At 36.6% G+C, this 20,665-nt stretch overlaps 1 long non-coding RNA gene across 1 annotated transcript in view; it reads right to left on the bottom strand.

Moving 5' to 3' along the window:
* Window positions 1-19,943: 19,943 nt before the first annotated feature.
* The window catches only part of LOC121068332, a 30,617-nt gene continuing 29,895 nt past the window's right edge, over window positions 19,944-20,665 (bottom strand). The window contains exon 4 of the long non-coding RNA XR_005818807.1: window positions 19,944-20,071. This is a non-coding gene — a long non-coding RNA (uncharacterized LOC121068332). The remainder of the gene's footprint in view (window positions 20,072-20,665) is intronic.

Here is a 20,665-nt window from a genome sequence, read left to right as displayed (position 1 = left end):
CTGAGATTATATTTCTCAGTCCCATAACTTTCATAAGATTAATAAATGGATTCCTCAGATTGTCATCTCCAATGTAATATGTCCCAATGCACATAGCAAGTCAATAGGAGTGTCTTCCAGTAGAACAAATGTGAGAAATGTTTTAGTTCTGAGAAATCTAACAAGAGGACTGCAATACAGCCTATCATAGACTCTCTGTGATTAAGGTTAAATGGTTTCTCACGTCCTTTAAACATTTGAATATGGTTTAGAAGACATTTATGATATTATTATAAACAGTACAGCAAGACATATTTTCAAATGTAAGGACTTAATTGAACGCTGCAGGTAACATTGCATATAGAAATACTTGTTTTAATGTGTCACTGGTCTTTTGTAGGCACCAATTAACTTATCTAATCCTTCTATTTTATTTATGTTTAATACTATCTTATTTACACATATATTGCAAACTTGAAAGCACAAACGTAAACGATAATTTGAGAAGTTGGTTCCTTTCCTATAAAATCCTATGAACTTTAGGAATCAGCTTTTCCATTTTTTCTTGTAGAAATGTTATCAGTGGATAACTTTGGTAGGACATTTGAAAAGTAAGCTCCAATAATTTAAAGGCAGTATTTAACATTAGCTGTAAGAAATAGCTTAATAAATATATTTTCTTCAGGGGTATATGCAGTATATTATGCTTTCATTGCAAATCTCTGGTAAAAAAAAAATATACACAAATAGGGTAGAAAAACTCTTCCTACAGTAACACATCAGATCTGACATTATGAATATTTCTATTATCTAACATTAGTTAGTTAATAAACATTAAGACATTTCTTAGCACATCAATAATTATGAACTTACTATGGCACCTAGCCACTGAACTACATTAAAGACAGGACATAGTTACCAAGGCCTTCTGGAGTTTGGAGTAAAACTCTGCTTTATGTTGATTTAGGCTGATTTTTAATGACATAAAATAGGACCTCAGTTAATATTCCCTGTTACTGCTTCTGACTCACCCTCTTCTTGCACACACATTTTTGTTTTGTGAGCAGACAACTTTCCCTGTGACCTCTGTAGATCCAGCCCACAAAACAGATGCTTGGTATCCCAGCTTTATGCCTTTAAAGTATGCAGTCCCCTTCCCAGATTCTTGCAATGGCAAGGTATGTATAGTGCAGCTCTTTTTGATTTGTCTGTCATTGTTGTACTGTCTGAGTTTCCTCTTCAGAGTCACAGGGTTTGCTAAACTCATGGCAATACATTGTTCTGATTATAATCCAGGAGTATCTGTTAGGAACAGAGGTAAAGAGAAAATAGGGAATTGAATCCATATCCTTAAGATCAATAAAAACACATTAAAAGAATAGCTAAATAAAGATTGTTTAAAGCAATTTCAGTTCTATGCAATTAAGAGGTATGGATACATATCCTCTCCTCCTATAATTTGGTTTGCATCTGAAACTCCAAGTTATTGTGCTGCTAAGTGAAAACATGGAATCAAAATGCTAGGAATTGAAACTGCAATGTTTAAAGAACACTGGTCACGAGAACTACTGCTATTGCCCCTTAAGATATTTTTCTAAGTGATTTTTTTTTTTTATGTGATGAGTAGGATCGCCTAGTATAGTGAAACAAAGCAAGTTTTTCCCTGTAATAGGGGAAAAACTGACATAAATGGAAGCTACTAAAAAGCAAAAATGAGTAGTAAAGAGAGGCAATTTGAGAAAGAACAAGCATTAAGGAGAAGAGATACATTTTTGTGTGTAGTCCTAAATCTTCTCCGTCTGCCTAATTTTTAATCCTAAAAGCAAAATATCTCACACATGAGATACGTAAACAGGCTAAACATGACCCAGATCAAGGGCAAAAGTGAGCACATGGCCTGCACTGCCACACAGAAGGAGATGAGCTCAAAAATGCTCAGAGATTAACTCAGCTACACAGTAAGGATCAAGAGAGATTTGATAGCCAATGCCTGGTTAAAACAACAGCACCATTACAGACCTCTCTCATACATGTGATATCTAGTCATCTGGTCAGGACTGTGAAACACACTTTGGTCTAATGAGTTTGGCTGATTTCCTAACACGAACAGTGATTTTATTCTTTGAAATCCCAACATAGACTTCCCTACCTACACACAAATCTTCTCTGGACTGTATACTCACAAACACACAAACACATACACCAATGGATTTCTTACTCTTGTTCAAAATGACAGTATTCACCATTATAAAATCCAAGGGATCTTTATGTACTCCAAAGAGAGAACAAACATGTCAGGCACAGATAAAATTACCTACTCCTTTTCATCTGGGCTACTTGCCTGCTGGAAACATTGTTTTTGGTTTACCATCAGCTACACCATCCCATCTCTGGAATTTCAAGGTCACAGGAGGACAGGATAATTTACTACAAAGTTAGTGCATGTTTAAAGAGAATTAGTTCAAAATTAAACTCCCTTTAAAAATGTTTGACAGTGACTGAAGGAGCAATTCTTTAAAACAAGATGCTGTTATACTTCTTATGACAATGTGTCTTTACCTACAACTTCTGTTTTCATTGCTGTATTAGATTAGTAATTACCAAATAAATATTTATAGGGGCAATAAGCAATTACAATTTTATTTTGAGCTACTGTTAAGGAATAGAAATGGCACTGGGCAAAATACCCAGAGAAGACAGTTGACAATCAGGTCGATACAAAAAAAAAGAAAAAGGTACCCAGACTCAGGGCCTTATATGTTAGTCACAAAAGCAAAAACAGACAGTGTGAATGTTTTATTTGTTGGGACTGAAAAGTTGAGAAAGAATTTCCACTGTCACTGGGGGTGGAAACATTAGAAATCTCCTGAGAAAGCATCTTCTGCCCAAACATGAAAAGCCCAGAGACTTGCCTTGCTGAACTTGGATACAACATTGTAAATAATGAGCACGTATCAGAGAAGAAACTCTGATTTCTGAGTTTTGCTGTATGTCATTCATCTCTACCCCACTAAAGACCTATAGAAGCAGAAGAACCTATTCAGGTTTGCCACCATTCCTGTATCAGATGTTATGTTCATGTTTTGTACTTGAACTTTTCAGCAGAATTGCATACAATGAGTCTTTGGTATATTTGCTGTTCTAGGAAATGAAGTGTCATTGCTTCTGGTAGTAAACAGACTAAAAGAAGAGGAGCAAGCAGAGCAATCAGTAGGCAGAGGAAGAGAAATCTGGCTTGTGTGATGAATTCACCCTAGAACTTGAATTTGTTATTGCCTGCGGGAAGATCCCACCTTGTCTGCTCACCATGCTGCTTTTCCCCTACTCCTACCAGAGGTATATGTTCCTACCATTGCTTGGTGCTCTTTTTTTAGGAGGCAATGATGCTATCCCAGGCTTCCCACACACTGTAGAAGGACAGGTGGAACACCTCCTGTATTCTCTGAGGCCTGCTGATCACATTTGTCCTTGCCACTTTGTAACTGCCTTTTCACCATCAGGTCCAGAGTTCTATAGAGAATGGATTTGGGTAGAAAGGACAAATAACAAAATATGATGCGAAGAAGTGGGTGGCCAGGTCTCCCTGTTTTTTGTATACATTTGAAATCAGAGTTAACCTCTGCTACCTGAAACACAGATAGTTCCCAGAAGTTTCTCAAAAACAGAGACAAGGATTCCAAACCATCAATTTGCCAACTATGGTGCTTGTTGTCTCCTTATCTAACAGAGACATAGGTTTTCTGGTTCTACCTCATTCCCAATCTGTAGAAAAGTGGAATTTAGAAATCCCCATAGTCTGGGGAGGAGATAGTGTGATGTGTGATATGCCATGTCAACACAGACATTCAAACTGCCCACACTGTTTTTGCCCATGTTTCATGCTGCTGCTCAGTGAGCAAGCTTAGACATAAGAATCATAGAAATGTGTCCAGGTAGACAAGATCTATACACAACCCTCCAAGTGGAACTTTATGACTTACTTCATTAAGTCTTGAAGCTGCTCAGATCTTTGAACAGTACCATATAGCTGCTTATAGAGTGAGTGGCTTTTTTTCTGAATGATGGCGCTAGCTGCAGCTCCGCAGGAGCTGCCGTCTTTCCCAGAGGGAGGATTCAGCTGACAGCTGGTCCGAGGAAATCAGTGGCTCCTCTGAAGTTCTTGCAGACAATGTGTCCACATTGCTGTAGGCAACTGCTTTCCGGAAAAAAACTGTTAGACCCAGCAATAATACTCAGTGTGTACTACTAATGGCCAAAGGCTGGAACAGATTCATATTTTTTTTGTCTAAAATGTGCTAAAATACTGAAAAATATTTCTAAAAGAAAAGTATGTCCCACCAGCACTGCCAACAACTTGAAACTGTTTGCTGTCTCAAAAAGAAGGCTGCATATTTTACTTGTTTTTGCTCAGCACCTATCACTGTAAGATCCTGGGCCATGACTCACGAACTAACAGTGGCAACAAGCAGACATTTCTTCTTGCACTTCATAGCTGCATTCTCTCATTGCATGATGAACTTCCTGATGGGATGAGAATTTCATCCATAATTAGTAGTTAGAAAGCATTTGAAAGTGTAATAAGCATGCACATTCAAGACTTTATTAATTCTTTTGCTCTTGAATATTTTACTGAATATACTTATTAAGTAAGGCTGAGGTGCTCATGAAATTAAGTGGCTGCAAGGGACAGAGTAATTCCTTGTACAACAGTTCAACAGATGTGTCTGAACCACTCTGATGGTAAGACACCACTGTTTGGCTGATGTGTTTAGTTTAGCTAAGTCACTTCCATCAGGTCAACTGTAAGTTTATTCAGGACCATTGTAGAAAGCTACTGATTTATTAGGAGACATGTACAAGCATTGCCCTGGAAGAGAGGAAGTATTTAAGTTTTTGCTAGTATAACACATGTTTTATAAATTTGAAACTCAGTAAAGCAGGTATTGCTCTGGAAAAATAGAAAAGGCCAATCATAATTACTAAACACACTCATTACAGTAATCAAGAGTGGTAGAGGTCATGCAAATGAGCAACATTCAGAGAACAGGATATGAGACACTTTGACTTCTCTGGATTGAGGACAGGGATACAGAAGGAGAGAGGAGAAAATATTAAAGGGGAATGCACAGGAAGGAAATGTGAGACAGAGTGGAAAGAAGGCGAGTCTACAATATTTACGTCAAAACTGTCTTAAATAGGAGCAGCCAGGAAGATATTTCAACTTTTTTCCATTTTGATGTCATTGAAATTATTTATGTATGAAATTTGTAAAGAAACTGTAAAGAAATTGCAATGCTTTGGTTTTAGAGTTAACCACAGATGTTTGAGATCAAACACAGAGGACTTGATCACGAATAAGAAGAGAGAATGGGAAATTGGTAGGAACAAAATGAACTGAACGGACCTGACTTTGTCACTAAAAATCCCTTTGAATGGATATACACCCTATATCTCTCAGTCCTTCCAGGAACTTTGCATCGTTCTGGCTACAAATGAGCCTGCATGGCAGTTAGAGGAGTCTTCTTTCAAGTGCTCCAGCAAAACCTTACTCAGTCCTCATTCTAGGCTCAAAGACAATCTTTTTTTTTTAACCAGTTCTCCCCAAAATGCCTGAAGCCCTCCATGTAAGCTCTCCACAGCTTCTGATCAGCAGAGCACAGCAGAAAATAAGTAAAGTGCTAAGCCTGATGTACCCAAGTTCTCCTCAGCTCACCTGCTGCTGAATCTGGATGGAAATCTCCAGAGATGCTAGGGGAGGCCTCTGCCCAGAACCTTCTGCAGGAGCAGGTATGTATTTTGATAAACACTGAAAACAGTGTTCATCACATTCATAGTTAGCAAAGATTTGCCACTGGCATATTTATTAAAGACACTCTATTGAAGTTTTTGTCATGGCATTTTTTTCCTTACCTGAGCTGCAAGTGCAAAATCAGTGCTGTGTGGGCAATGCTGTGATTTAATAAGCAATTTCTCACACATGAAGCCACAAGTATGATTTTAATTTCACTCATTCAATTCAGTTCATTCTTAGGAAATTAAAAGCTGCAGATTTTTTTCTTGTTGAGTCTTCCAGTTAGGTTTTTGTTAGAAGGCATTTCTCCAGGCTTAATTCTGCACTGTAAATGAGCCTTAAACAACAGCTATTTTTTTCATGTTACTCTGTAAAGATTTGATTGATCGATCCAGCCCTCCTCTTAGTGAAATGACAAGTGAAGGAAATCAGTGCATCCTTTATAAAGAGTCAAAGGCTGTCACACTAACTACAGTTTTGTTAGGCGGAAAACTAGGACAACTGAAATTACATATAGAAGTTGTACAAAGAGTGTCTGTAGGAGTTATCGTGATGTCCCAGTAATCCCTCAGTGTAAAAACACGTTTTAGGGAACTACTGGCTCAGAAATTGAGAGAATATGTTTCTGTACAGAAATGTCTCCAATAGGAGCACTGAGATCTCAAACAGAGGTTAAGTTCATGTTGGTTTTCTTGTGGTGATGTCAACTCCATCTATCTGTGTGAACCCAGCATATTCTTTGTAGATTATCTCTGCCATCCTGTATGTTAGTCCGCTGCTTACCAGATGTTTCTTTTTCCTTATAACCCACTGACAGACCATTCTTGGAGAAAACCTTATGAAAATAATTGTCCAAGTTCAGCTCTGGATGTAAATGATCAGTAATGTATATTTGAAAGACTGAAAATTTCACCTGAATTCTTCTATAAATATATAATAAGCTGATGAGAAAACATCAACAGAAATTAATGTTCTAATGCTTAGTTTCAATTGATTCTCAACATATACTATTTCATTAAAACACCAAGAGTTGGTAATTTCTTAGTATTGTTTTCCACAACAGGAAACATCTGATTTGCTGTAATTAGGCAAGGCAGTGGTACATGCCATCACTTAGCAAGCTGAACAGCAATTGACTTTCATGATCGTTTGCCAATCTTCAGGCATTAAAAGGAAGCCAACACAATTTCTTTTGACGTAATCTCTGTACAGTAAATAGGGCACTTGTGCAAATTTGATGGGCTTCATTAAAGCTCGAAGAGCAAGAGAAAAGAAAAAAGATGGTGTAGTGTAATGGAGTGTAGCCTTGGGACATTGTACCCTGTGATGCTAGAGAGTTGCCAGGGGAAACTGCAAGATGCAGATTCCAAACATGTTTTGTAAGGGAGGAAAAAATGATATTGGAATGGTGTCCTCTCTCTCTTTTTCCTTTGTGTGATTACAGTATGTTCATGGAGCTCATATAGAGTTCTCATGTTGTGTCTTGTGTATTGCCTTGAGAGATTTCTGAGTTTTAAATTGAGTGCTGCATGAACACAGCAGAAATTTGCTAGTGCCAGGCTACTGCATGATTTGCCTGAGAGCAGCTCAGTTTTCAAATGCATTGTACCCAACTTCATGGGTGCAGTAAATCACACTTGGCAACCTCTAGACAGAGCAAGAAGAGCAGTACAGTCAACCAATCTTCCTTCCTGTTTTTTTTTTTTGACATTGTCTGATTAGATCAACTCTTTTTTTTCTTTTTTTTTTTTTTTTCCAAGAAATGCAATCAAATTTCTGAGATAGTCTTGTTAATTAATATACATCCCTGACACCATTTTTTACTACATGTTTTACTCGGGGTAGGCTTTCAAGATAACTAGAAACAGAGCTATTTTCACCACGCTTTGTAGCCGAATCAGGCACCTTAATAAAAGTACGTCACATATCAGGAATGCAACTGAAAGCTCTAAGTAGATCAATCAACACAGCCAGATAATAACCATGGCTTTTCTTTCTGTTCCATCTTTGTGATGTAGCTGACTAGATAGTTCTAATAATTGCACATGTGCAAACCAAATTTCTCTCTTACAGGCGCACAAACCAGAGAGCACAGAGAAGTTTTCCTGTTACTCTAGTAGAGTTTTTTTTTTTTTTTTTTTTGATGGGATAGCAGAAGCTTGCTGCCTTTCTGTGAATGTAATACCATCCATATTATATGCTGGACAGAGCAGACTGGCATTGCCTAAGTGCTGGCCAATAGTTAATAACCATAATTAAGCCTCTGAAAACGAAGGAAGGAAGGAAGGAAGGAAGGAAGGAAGGAAGGAAGGAAGGAAAAACAAGAAAGAAAGAAAGAAAGAAAGAAAGAAAGAAAGAAAGAAAGAAAGAAAGAAAGAAAGAAAGAAAAAGAAAGGAAGGAAGGAAGGAAGGAAGGAAGGAAGGAAGGAAGGAAGGAAGGACAGAAAGAAAGAAAGAAAGAAAGAAAGAGAAAGAAATAAAGAAAAAGAAGAAAGAGAAAGAAAGAAAGAAAGAAGGAAAGAAAGAAAGAAAGAAAGAAAGAAAGAAAGAAAGAAAGAAGAAAGAAAGAAAAAGAAACAAAGGAAGGAAGGAAGGAAGGAAGGAAGGAAGGAAGGAAGGAAGGAAAAGAAAGACTCCACCCACTTTCCTTAAGGCAAAGGAAGTGAATAAATCCTTCCATTTATATCTAATGTGCTGGCTGTCTCAACATACAGCAACCACCCCTGGATCTCCGAAACCAAGTCTGGAGTTTTTGTACAAGTGTTTTTAATTTAGAGTTGCATTTATGAATATCCCCACAGCACCAGAGGAATCCTTCCTTATAATTAGCAACACTGAGCACAGACTGTGGAATACAGCTGCAAACCGTGTGTTTTTATCCTGTCCCTGAGGAAATTCACAAGGGAAATTCTTCCTTTTTTTATCCCATAGCCTAAGCCATCTAGTCAGCCTGCAATTCATCAGGTTGTGGTTCCTGATGCTGAGACATGCTCTTATGTATAAATTAGATTTATCAGATGCTGAACTGAGCTGATCTTTACAATGAGAAATAATTAGTTAATCCATTTTCATTAAATCAGCAAAGCCCTTAGGAAAAAACAACTAACGTATTAGAAAAATAACTACAATAAGAGAGGATTCTTATTGCAAAAAGTGCTAGTTTCAACTTAATATAGAAAGAAAACCAGTTCAGTTAGGAACTCATGGATGTTCATAGATCATCCCTAAGTTTGAGATACTCTGTGGTGTTTTGACTTTGTGGTGTTTGGTCTTGTTTTAAACACCCGTTTTTAAATATTTCCGTGCTTTTATATAGTGCTTTTATTACAAGCTATCCAGAAATGCTTGTATCGTATCCAAACACTATCATTCTTACTGTCTTGTGTTTTACAGACTGAGAAAGAGGCACAGTGGTACAGCAATTTATCCAAAACAGTGAACATGGTGAGACATGTAGATGGGTGTTCTGTCCAGGAGATAACATTGTTTGCAATACACAGACATAAAGTGATACACGTTGCAAACAAAAAAATACTAAAACTGGAAATCAATCTGTCTGTAGAATACTGATATAAAGCCAACACACAATTATTAAAAAAATAAAACATGCTAACACATATAAAAATGAAGAAACAAAAAAAAAACAAACATCTGAATACAAGGCCTAGTCTTAAACACAGAACAAATTCTTTGCTATATTGGAATAAAGGGGGAGACAGGAGAAAAAAACATTTCATAAGAAGTCAAAGAATTTATTGAATTTCAACCATTTCACCAACAGCACCAGCAGATGAATAGAAATATATATTTTTTTGTAGTGATTAGAGTAGCATATATCATTCAAACCATTTTGGTTTACTCGGAAATTCTGACAACACATTTAATCTCTTGGATTGCCTTCTTATTGTGTATTACACAAAGGCTCTTGGCCTTTAACTGAAATTAAGGCTTACAAGTTGAAATACTAACATGCTTCCAATAATGTAATTTTCCAAACAGGTAGAGCCTCTGAATATGTCTACCTATGGACAGAACTGAAGAGCAGAGCTTTAGGTTTGTGTATATTTTGAAATGAATATAGGATTGGCATTTAATTCTTATTGCAGGCTTAATATTTGTTAGCCTGACATTATTTAAAATTTCTTTAGGTGGGATTTAATGTTAGCTGAGAGAACATCAGCCATGCTCCTCCTCTTGACCTTCCTAATGTCTCAAATTCTTATAGATCTTCTGGCTGACCTGCTGGAAATATAAATACTTTCTATTCCCAAATTACCAGAATTTTTGGAAGATGAAGACTACAACCTTTCTGTATGCACAAAAGTGATTTAAGTGGAGCTCACTGGGCAATGTGACCTTAAAAGGGGATGGCCCATTCTGATTCATCAAAAAACAACAATGGAAAAGTGGGAAGATGAACTACCTAGGTTTATTCTTATTTATTTATTAGTCTGGCTTACTGTTGGCTTTTTTTCTTGTGATATTTGCTAGTGGTTTATAGCCATGATATGACACAAGGTCTGACTATGGTAACCATTCTCTCTAGCAGCATCAGGATTGAGTGGATTCATTTTTTTTTTTTCCTCCAGTGTTTTGTAATATATACACTGAAAAACTTCTTCCTCTTGTTGATAGCGCATGATATGTATGTGCATGAAAACCATAGAAGGTATTAACGTATGGTAAATAAACAATTCTATAAATGTCCAAACAGCTTTAGAGCACTATGCTATCTGCTGAAAAGACCATATACCAGTACGTTTTGGGGACTGAATGAATCATATTCAGGTGTGAAACGGTCAAGCCAAAAATCAGCTTGAAAAACAGCTTGCAAAAGTTAAATAGTAACCAAAAAGTATTTTTTGTAAAGCTTCTAAAAGTACTCGTAGAAGACAAAGTTGTAGCAAAAAAGCAAACAAACAAAACAAACTATTGAAACTATTTAATGAAATGTTTGCATCTGGGTACACTGTAGAGAGAGGTTAAGAAAGTTGTCACTTTGAAAGGTGTCTTGTCAAGGCAGACACATCAGATTATCTGGCTCAGATTTACAGTTCACCAAATGAGATTGCAGAACAAATTATTAATGCTTATTTTGGCAAATCACTAGGCCCAGGTGGTACTGCTTGAAAGTTTTAAAGAAACTCAAGATACAACTGTATCTTGAGTATAGTTTATAGTGGTGATCAAGTGACGGTGAACTCTTCTGCCTCACAATGTCTACAGACCTGCTGTGTAACTTAATCACTGTTTCTCCTGCATCAGTCAACAAGCTACTCTTTGCTATATTTCAAAGTACTTATTTAGATGGATGGCCCTTTGTTCTAACCCAGAGCAGCTGTTTTTAGTAAAAAAAAACTTTCATTATGTCTTCCATTTGCATACTAAATGTGACAAAATGTATCATCTTAAATTAAACCAGATTTTTTTTTACTTTCATGTAATTTTTCCTCCACTTTGTATTAGCTTTAAATTTAGTCTGACCAAATATTTCCGAATAATTCTATTTAGTTTCAAACACTATTATTTTAAGATGAAGCTCATTGTAAAATATCTAGTAGTTCACAATAGAGGCAGAACTGCATTCCCAGATCTGACTTGAACCTAAGCATGTCCTCTGTGCATCAATTAACTAAACTGAACATAAATAGATTACTTAGCACAGTGTCTGAGATATCCTGCTATTCTGTGGACTAATAGGAATATAAAACGATTCATAGCAAAGAACATGCAAGGAATTGTTGGAATCCTTTCTAAGGCTTAATATATCTTTAAAATGCAATAATCTGCTAGTTCGCTACAATTTTCTAAATAAATTTTCTTTAGGCTGATTTCATGTTATGCTTTTGTGTAGTTATGAATTTACCACTTATCTTGCTTAATTCTTTGTTTTGAATATTTCTTTGTTTTGAATATTCAGATATTAACATTCCAGACATGAAGTCTCATAGGAGAAATAGTAAGGCTACTTCTTGAATACATAATACCATTTCTCCCCTTAAGCCTTCCCCCTTTACTCCTATCATATCGTAATGTTAGAAACAGTTATTTCCCAGAGGAAAGTCAAGTTCTACAGTCATTGTTTCTTTTAATAACTGTAAATTTCAGAAACTTTGGGCCATTGAGTGCTTGAAAACACCTTATCAACAAACAACCCTACCTTATTCTCCTTATAATCTTTACAGATTACTAGAAGTAATAGCTATAATGTACTGTTCCATGCCACAAATTTCATTTTAGCCACAGACTCAAGTTTTAAACAAACTTTGTGGGCTATATGTTTATCTCTGCCAAAGGTTTGCACCAAAAAAGTAACCATTTCTTACAAGCTGACTGCCTAGCAATTCATACTGTTTAAGACCAGAAATTCTCAATAATAGTACAGTACTACCCTACTTTCATTTTTTTCCCACTTTGCATTCAATTAAAATATGTTCTGACCAAATATTTCAGAATAATTATATTTATTTTCAAGTACCTTTACTTCAATATGAAGTTCATGATGTTTTTTTTGTATGAGTCTCTCTAGGTAATGATTTCCAGCAAATCCAGCAGGGGTATACCAGTTGGGCTTTCTCTTGAGTCTAGCAAGTACACCATAAATATTGTCAACACTGTTGTTCAGTATTTCTGATGGAGAAACAAAATGTTTTCTAAATTGAAAATTAACTTTGATTAGTTAAAAGCAGAAACAACCATACTAAGATAATCTTAGACTTTAGCAAATGTCTTTGATTACATTTGAACATTCCTCCATTGCCTGTCTACCAGATAAAATCTTGATATACATAACTTGGCTGAGCTTCAGAACTCGAAATGAGCATTTCTTTGCTTCCTGGAGAAGAGGTAAGGATTTAGTGCTCCTGTTGTTTTGGTTTGACAGATATGTTTGTCTTGTCCTGAACTGCAGCTGAGAATGATGACTTTTGGAATTAGTAGCCAAGGGAATAGACAGAAATCTAATCTGTAATATGGCTAGTTAACAATTTTCAAATGATTGCTGTGCATTTATGAATATATTTCTGTATCAACAAAATGTATAGATAGCCTTCATTTAATCTCATTTCTTGTTTGTTTGTTTGTTTTCAGACTTTTCTCAACTTACAGTATTTTCCCTATACATCATATAAGGGGTAAGGAACATTGTTTGGCAAAGGAGAGAATGATTATATACACAAGCCTCTTCATTATTGCCTATTGTCCTTGCTTTTACTAATGAAGAAAAAGTTTTTAGCTCTCGGGTTTTCAAATTAAATACTTACAGTGAGATCCAAGTGTACCCAACATAACTAATTTTTTGAATATGCAGAATGATTAAAAAAAACATGCTCTGAGGCGTGAACAGCCCCATTCATTGCAAGACTGTTACCTCATGTAAATAGTATTTTAAAAAATCAGCACTCTTAACTATTTAGTTACGGAAAGAATGTAAGAACAGACGGAGAGTGCAATATGAAGACGTTTACAATGCGTTCTGAGAACTGCTCATTAGGAAGAGGTTCTTAACAACACATAGTGAAAGTGAAAAGCTGTCTGTCTATATTCTGCAGAGAGTGAAAGTCGATGGGCATGAGTTCCCTAAGCTCTGTAGGCAGGCTGGGCGGCCAGGGTGTCAGTCACCACAGTAGCTGCGGGGTCTGCTTCTGGCTCTGCAAATGTAGCTTGGTGCTATCCCAGCTCCTCCAGCACCTGACCAGCAAACTGGAAATACTTCACCAGCCACCTCTTCCCATCCTGTTTTGTGAGGGCTGTGATAGACTGAGTGTTGCAAAGTTTCCATATAAAATCAGGTTTAAATAACAACCAGAGTTGCTCAACAGTCAGGCCTGGAGCTGTCTCAGCTAGACTAAAAGATGGGCAGTCAGTCACTGTCCTGATAGCTTAATTCTCCGCCTTTTTCTGCCCAATACCTTTCAAAGCCAAGGCAAGCCTGGGTGCAGAAGAGTCTAGAATAACTACAACATTCCTATCTTGGGAAAAAATGTGGGATTACTTCCTTTAGTTATGTAGTAAATGACATGTTAATATATTCAGTGGCTATAGGCATGTGATGAAGCCCCTTCAACTTGAGCAATTCAGAACAGAGGAATGTATTTCATCATTTTGTATTTGAACTCCTCTACTTTTCATAAATGTAGGCCTTTCTGACCAGGGAGTTGCATTTTAAAGTCCTTAACTGATAGCTCTAATATCTGGCAGTCTGTGGCAGATGTTATATTCTTGTTTTGAATAAATCAACAATGTAATTTTGCACATTAAGGTTGTTACTGATTTCTGGTATTTATAATCTGATGGGCCTCAAATTCTCTAGCATGACTTCTACATCATAGGTGTGATGTGATACATAAAGTTACTACAACTGCCAAGAGTTAATATCAGAAGTGTCTTATTGCTTCCAAAACAGACAACGCAAAGCCAGGCACTTGGCTTAAATTTGGCATGATTTACCTTTGGCTTCACCACCATAACTAGCTAAACATCGGTATTTGCTGCATCCTGTGCTGTGTGATGTGTAAATCTTTTTGTATACTATGGTATGTAAGACACAGTCAAGTCAATATCATTATAGAATACAGAAACAGCTGTACTGATGTGTATTTTCTGCTATTTATTGTGAGTACTTTTACTGCAAAAGACAATTGCAGCCTTTTGCTTTCATTGAAAAGGGTTGATTTGCAAACTTTCAGAGACTAAATCTGTTCTTGTCTAGCTTGTAGTTCTTGGAATTGCCCTCTGACGTCTTTTCTTTTCATTATGTGATTTGAGGAAAAAGTAGTACTTCAGTAAGTTGAACCCACTGACAGTAGAGGGCCATTATGAGAAGGGTTATCTGCTTCAGACACATCTCTTTAACTTATTTAATCTTATCTCCTTAAAATAGTATTGTATATTCATCAGCCTGTAATACTATTGCAGAAAAGTTCATAAAGACTAAGAGAGAAGGCCATTCTCAAATATTTTCAGTATACATACGTAACTGACATATTAAGCAGTAACTATGGTGTCTCCTTTCTCTGAAACAGAAAAACCAAGGGATGAGCAAAGTTATGACTGGGCCAAACTATTTTGCAGTACTCCTTGTGTGCATTAACTAAATATGATCATTTCTTTTTCATCCCTTATACAGTGCTGCAAGAGTTTAGATGTATGTTTTGGACACATCTGACATACATCTGAATGGAAGGGTGCCTGATGTACTGTTAAGACATAAAATCAAAAGCAGAAACTCCAGGCTACATGTCTGTGCTGATTTTGATATAAAGTCCTTTAGCTCTTTGAATTCATGCATGTTTTTTGAATCATATATGCTTTTTAAAAATTCAGTGTATGAAAAAGATGTTCTACAACTCCATCTAACACACACTTATTGCTCAGTTTTAATGCATTTAGCTGATAAAACATTAATTTGTAACATCTTAATTTCTTAGAAAAAAGTACTTTGCTATCTCAGGACTGACTCATGTTTCACAGGAACCTAAGCATGCACAATCATCAACCTTACCTTTATAAACTAAACTTAGCAGCTCAGTAAAATAAATATTTTGGCCTGTTGTCCAGATACTCTTTTTGACTGCTAGTCATTTAAATAAGCCTCTTTTAATTGAGTTCAATTTCAACTTTTCCACTGTTTTGCCAGGATTGTCTGAATTAGTCTTTTCACTCCTTTAATTGCTGCATTAATTTTTCTTCCTGCATTGCTGAGGTTCTGTAGTAATCCACGACAAGTTGTAGATCCTCTTTACTGATACCTATGAGGGCATCTTGCAGTATGTGACCAGCCTTTTTTGATTATTCTCTGCTGTGTTTGGATACCATTAGAGACAGCTGGAAGCTGCCACCAACAATAGTAATAAAAAAGTTGGACATTTCCATTCCATCAGCACTATGATGTGATGTACAAAGTTCAGGCTCTCTTCCCAGCTGGTGAAAACGATTTTCCTTTCCTCAGTGCTTCTTTCTCTTTTTCCTCTATTGCCATCAATATCAGCTCCCATAAGTACTGAAATGAGTCACTGCCCCTGCCCCTACCTCTTTATTCTAACACTGAAACAGAAGTTGCTCTGGATTTTCTAGTGACTGTGTATGGGTCTGCACATCCAAGCATTTGGTAAACACTTCCGGGAAGGAGACACAGTGATGCCTGTTCTTGGAAATCAGAAGGTACAATGAAAGTGATTTTTATTTCAGTGTAACATACAAACCATTTTTTGACTCTGATGTAAAACTAGACAGAAAAAAAATCTATGTTGTGGATAACTGCTGTTTATTGTCTCTCTTCAGAATTACTTACCATCACAGTGTCATTAATAATCACAGTATTTTAAAGACAAAGAAGAAGAGATTAGTCTAATCCTCCAGTCTTATGGACTCTCCATCTTAGGTAGACCCATGAGCCATATCTACCAAATTGTCCCTTTGTGAAGGGGCTCAGACCTTGAAATCTCCTACTAGCTCTGAGGACTGTCAGAATATCAGCGTGAACCATGTCAAATGAGGTGATGACTAATAAAAATGAATAATAAAATAAAAATAAATAATATAAATAAATTAATAAAAATAAATATATATAAATATAAAAATATTAGAGGAAGAGAATGAGTTCATTTTTGTTGTGGTAATCACTTACTCTACAGTAAGATGATCCTTGTGGGATCCTTCAAACATGGGATTTCCTACGATTCTAAAAGGATATGGAAAGTTAAAATAAGAGCAGCATAAAAATAAATCAAAAATGATTTAAGTAACAGAGAAGATAAAGTAAAATTTCTTATAGTGGACACAACTGAGAGATACTATGACTGTTACAGGGACAGAGAAATAATATTCAGAGGCAGAATAATTAGAGATACAAAAATGCAAAGAAGAAAATACAATACAGTTTTGAGAAGAAAATGCAACTTTACACATAGAGCGGAAGGAGAAATATGAAATGTAACTGTTGAGAATGGTAACAAACAGCACGTAAGAAATGAATACAGAAAAGAACACTACCAAAGACAATATGACTTTCAGTTACTGTGCTGCTATGAAACATAAGTGAACAGATGATCTAAAGTAGTGAATGGATACTGTGAAATTGGCCTTATTTAAAATCTCCAGTTTGTCTTCACATGTTAAATACTGTGATCAAAGATACTGCAAAGTATCTGAATCCAGTCCTCTAACAGATTTGTCAAGGATCTTATTTTTCAGTCACTTAAATACAGAGAGAGATGAACTTTCCTTTAAAGTGCATGCATTCCTTTAAAGCGTATGCATACAACACCAAACAATCTGACACACTGGGCTACTTAAGCACTGCTTAATTTTACCTATTTGCACAATTTAATTCATTCAATTGTATCTACAGTTAGTAATATTCCACCCATTAATTTTGTTTTAAGTATAGTTCTGGAGGCTTCAATAAACAGAGCTGTGAGGATTAGTGAAAGAGGATTTGAACAACAGTGATTATTTATGAACTTGAAAGTTTATTATAATGAAAGACTGAATGAACTAGATTCAGATCCAAGCTCTGTTCTCAGTTATACTGCTGTAAATCCAGAACAATTCTACTGATGTCACTGAGCTCTGGAATGAGACAGACGGAAAAGCATGTGTTTCAGTACACTAATCTAAAAGAAGCCTTAGGTTAACACAGGATAAAACTGGACAAAGTATTTTTTCTTTTTTGTTACTAAAAAATAAGCAAACGCTTTTCTCCACTTCCAAGTTTGTTCCAGTAGAAAAATGGTAGTCAAATTACATATCCAGACAGTAAATTTCCAAACAGGAAAACTTGTGCTTATTACTAGAGCTCATCTTCACTCTTTGGCGAAAGACAAAATAAATAAATAAATAAATGTATATATCTTTTCCAATCAAAGGATGAATGCAAATGCCAAAAAACAACAACAAAAACACCCAGAAATTTCACAGCACACATAACAGGATGAGGAGGAAAGGTATGCAGTGTCTGACTTATCTCTGCAATTCTGTCAGTGTTCCTGACAGTTGCATGCATCACTTTAGTTTGGTCTTGGGTAATTTAGACTACACATAATGTTAGTGAGGCTATCCTGGATTTATAATGATACAGTCAAAAACTTTCTAGACTTTGAGAAAAAATATGAAGACTGCTATGACAAGAACACAGAAGTCTTTCCAGAGTTACAGGTTTGTCCTGGACAGTGTGAATTTCAAGGTTTTTTCAGGTGCCTTGGGCAACATGCAAGCCATAACATTAAAAGCTGGTTATGCCTGACTCACAACTTGTGTAGCCAAACTTGTGCACAGGCAGGCTTCACTCTGAATGTCACAGTGGCTCCTGAGGCACTTTTGACTTCAACCAGTAAGGGAACATTTTAAAGCTCCAAGTGTCATTTCTGTACCACAGACTTGGCAGGAGCCAGGCTCTCTGCAGTGATGTCTACAGAGCTGGAAAGAAGACTAGTGCTGCCCTTGTTTTGGTCTAGACTGATCTGGTAGATCTGCCTCAAGTTAACTTAGGAAGATTTTTATTTCACATACTTGTCAGTTTGTTTCTCTCAAGCTGATTTTTAGACAGTGAGTAAGCCTTGCTGCAGTATTTTTCATCCACTTAAGAGGCTTTGCAGATGAAATAGGCTCTGCAGCCTTAACTTCTGTTCCTAACAGGTGATTTTAAATAATTATTTTAACATTTATTTTGCATATTTTAATGAGCAATAACTAAATTGTAACATCAGAGACTTAAGAAATGTTTATGACCCTTTCCAAACACTTTTTGTTTAAGATTATGCCTGGGCTGATTATAATTTACTTGCTTATCTGTTACTGCATTATGTTAATAATGAGTTAACTTCTTCCTTATTTGATTATAATCAATGGGTTATGCTGAAGCCAAATTGCCTAAGGACTTTTTCAGTTCTCTACTCCCAAGCTTCTTACAGAACTTACATCTTGTTGACCTATTTTCAAGCCAACATACTAAGTACATTGCAATCTTAGATGTGAGAACCTACTGTTGTATTATCAAAACAGACATTAGGGCCAGATCCAACAGTGAGCTGAGAAGCTAAAATGCCATTTTAGGCATCTGAAGTCAGATGAGCAATTTACAAAAAATACCCGAGGTGCTAAGAATTTCAAAAAAACATCTTTGGTAGATCAAAGGCCAGGCACCTCTGCCCAAACTTACCATAGAGTTCAGTTTGCTGAGTATGCTCAGAACATGGCACAGGCATAGCACTGAGTTTGGTTGAAAAGTATGGTGTCTGTTATAGTCCTTCATGTACTAGAGGAGGGACCATAATCCCAGGCCCCTTTCCTTCCTGGCTGAGTGCACAGACCACGAGGCTGGAGTTGGGCTTTGACATCTGGTGCTGCCCTTTCAGCCCCACCTTTTCACATTCTGGCTGCATGACGGTGCAGTTCAAAAGGAATGGTATGGTACCCCATAGCCTGGGGGTGGAGGTATTCCCCTGGAGAGTACCATCTGTGAGTAAAACCCACAAACACAAAGATGCAGAGCTCTCAAACCTGTAACTGCAGCTCAGCACACAGAAATTGGTCTGCTTCTGTTTGCAGCAGGAATCAGAGTGCTGCTTCAACAGAATGCCTAGCTACAGCCTTCAAATATATATTTAAGTGGATACAAGAGACTTTGTTTCTGACGCTCCCCTACGCTTGGTTATTTTTTTTTGGCCTGGTATAGGCTTCCCTATGCCTATGAAGCTGGCTACTCTAAGTGTCAGACTAGGTGCCTAATTCATCCACAACTAAAGATATTCCAGCACCTAAACTGTGTGAGTAACTTTTATCTGGAAAGAGACACTGCCACCCACTTTACCGAAAACCAACCTCATTAATTATTTTTCTGGAACCATAACCTACTGCTTATTAATCACATTTAAAATCGTTGTCATAAAACCAACCATTGTACTTGGTGTGATTGAAACCTAGTACTCAGAACACAGGAAAACACTAACATCTATAGATAGATTATTTCTACATATTTTCCATAATTTTAAAAATACTAGTATATAAACTATATTTACTATTGAGAAATGTTAATATTTCACCATATTCTGTGGTTCTCTAGGACTGATTAGTTTCATCTCCTGGAAACTTACAAAGCAAGATATAATTTCTTATATTCATCTAATAAAGACATCTAATAGGAAGGATTTAGACATTCAGATACATACCTATACCTTCAGAGATGTTTTTGACTATATGTAAACCTCTTGTTTTGGACAGAGTGGCAGAATACATCCTGAACAGAAGTATCTGGTACCTGGTTGTCTTGTTTAGACTCCAGACTGTCATCCTCACAGAGCACTGAAAAGTAAAGGAGATTATGCTTCATCAGGTAGCCACATCTGGATTTTCACCTGGAAGTTTGTGGTACAGATATCTGGAGCTTTCTGACTTTGCTGGCTAATTGTGGACAGGACACTCAAAGATACAACCAGCTCCTGATGCCAGGGAGCAAGGACACATTGACCCATGTCTTTTGATGAAATGTTGGTTTCTGCAGAGGGAGTGAAGTCACATCTCCACATCTCCAAACCACATGTTGAACAGAGACAGAACTGTCAACATTTACAATATGCAAGAGGACTGAGCTTGATTCCAAACCAGAACTTCACATCTCCCTCTTCAATGCGGACCACCTTTCCTTCTTGGCCTTGTAATGCTGGTAGAAAATCCCTAGCATTTTGATTTAGCTTAGGTGTTAGTTAAAGCCTGTCCTTTTGGTAATATGTTTTACATTTCTATAAAAGAGGTTCTCAATTTGGCTCGTGGTTTTACAGCTCAAATAGGAACATTTTAAAATGTAGAAAGAAGAGAGCTTTTCTAGCTTTGATAACTAATGCTCAACTGTGTCAGACTTATGTCTGCAATTATACATAACAAAACAGCTGAGCATTC

Source organism: Cygnus olor, chromosome 3, assembly GCF_009769625.2.
Source record: "Cygnus olor isolate bCygOlo1 chromosome 3, bCygOlo1.pri.v2, whole genome shotgun sequence".
Classification (NCBI taxonomy): domain Eukaryota; kingdom Metazoa; phylum Chordata; class Aves; order Anseriformes; family Anatidae; genus Cygnus; species Cygnus olor.
The sequence above is the reverse complement of the archived record's forward strand: the minus strand, read 5'-3'. Positions and strand labels throughout refer to the sequence as shown.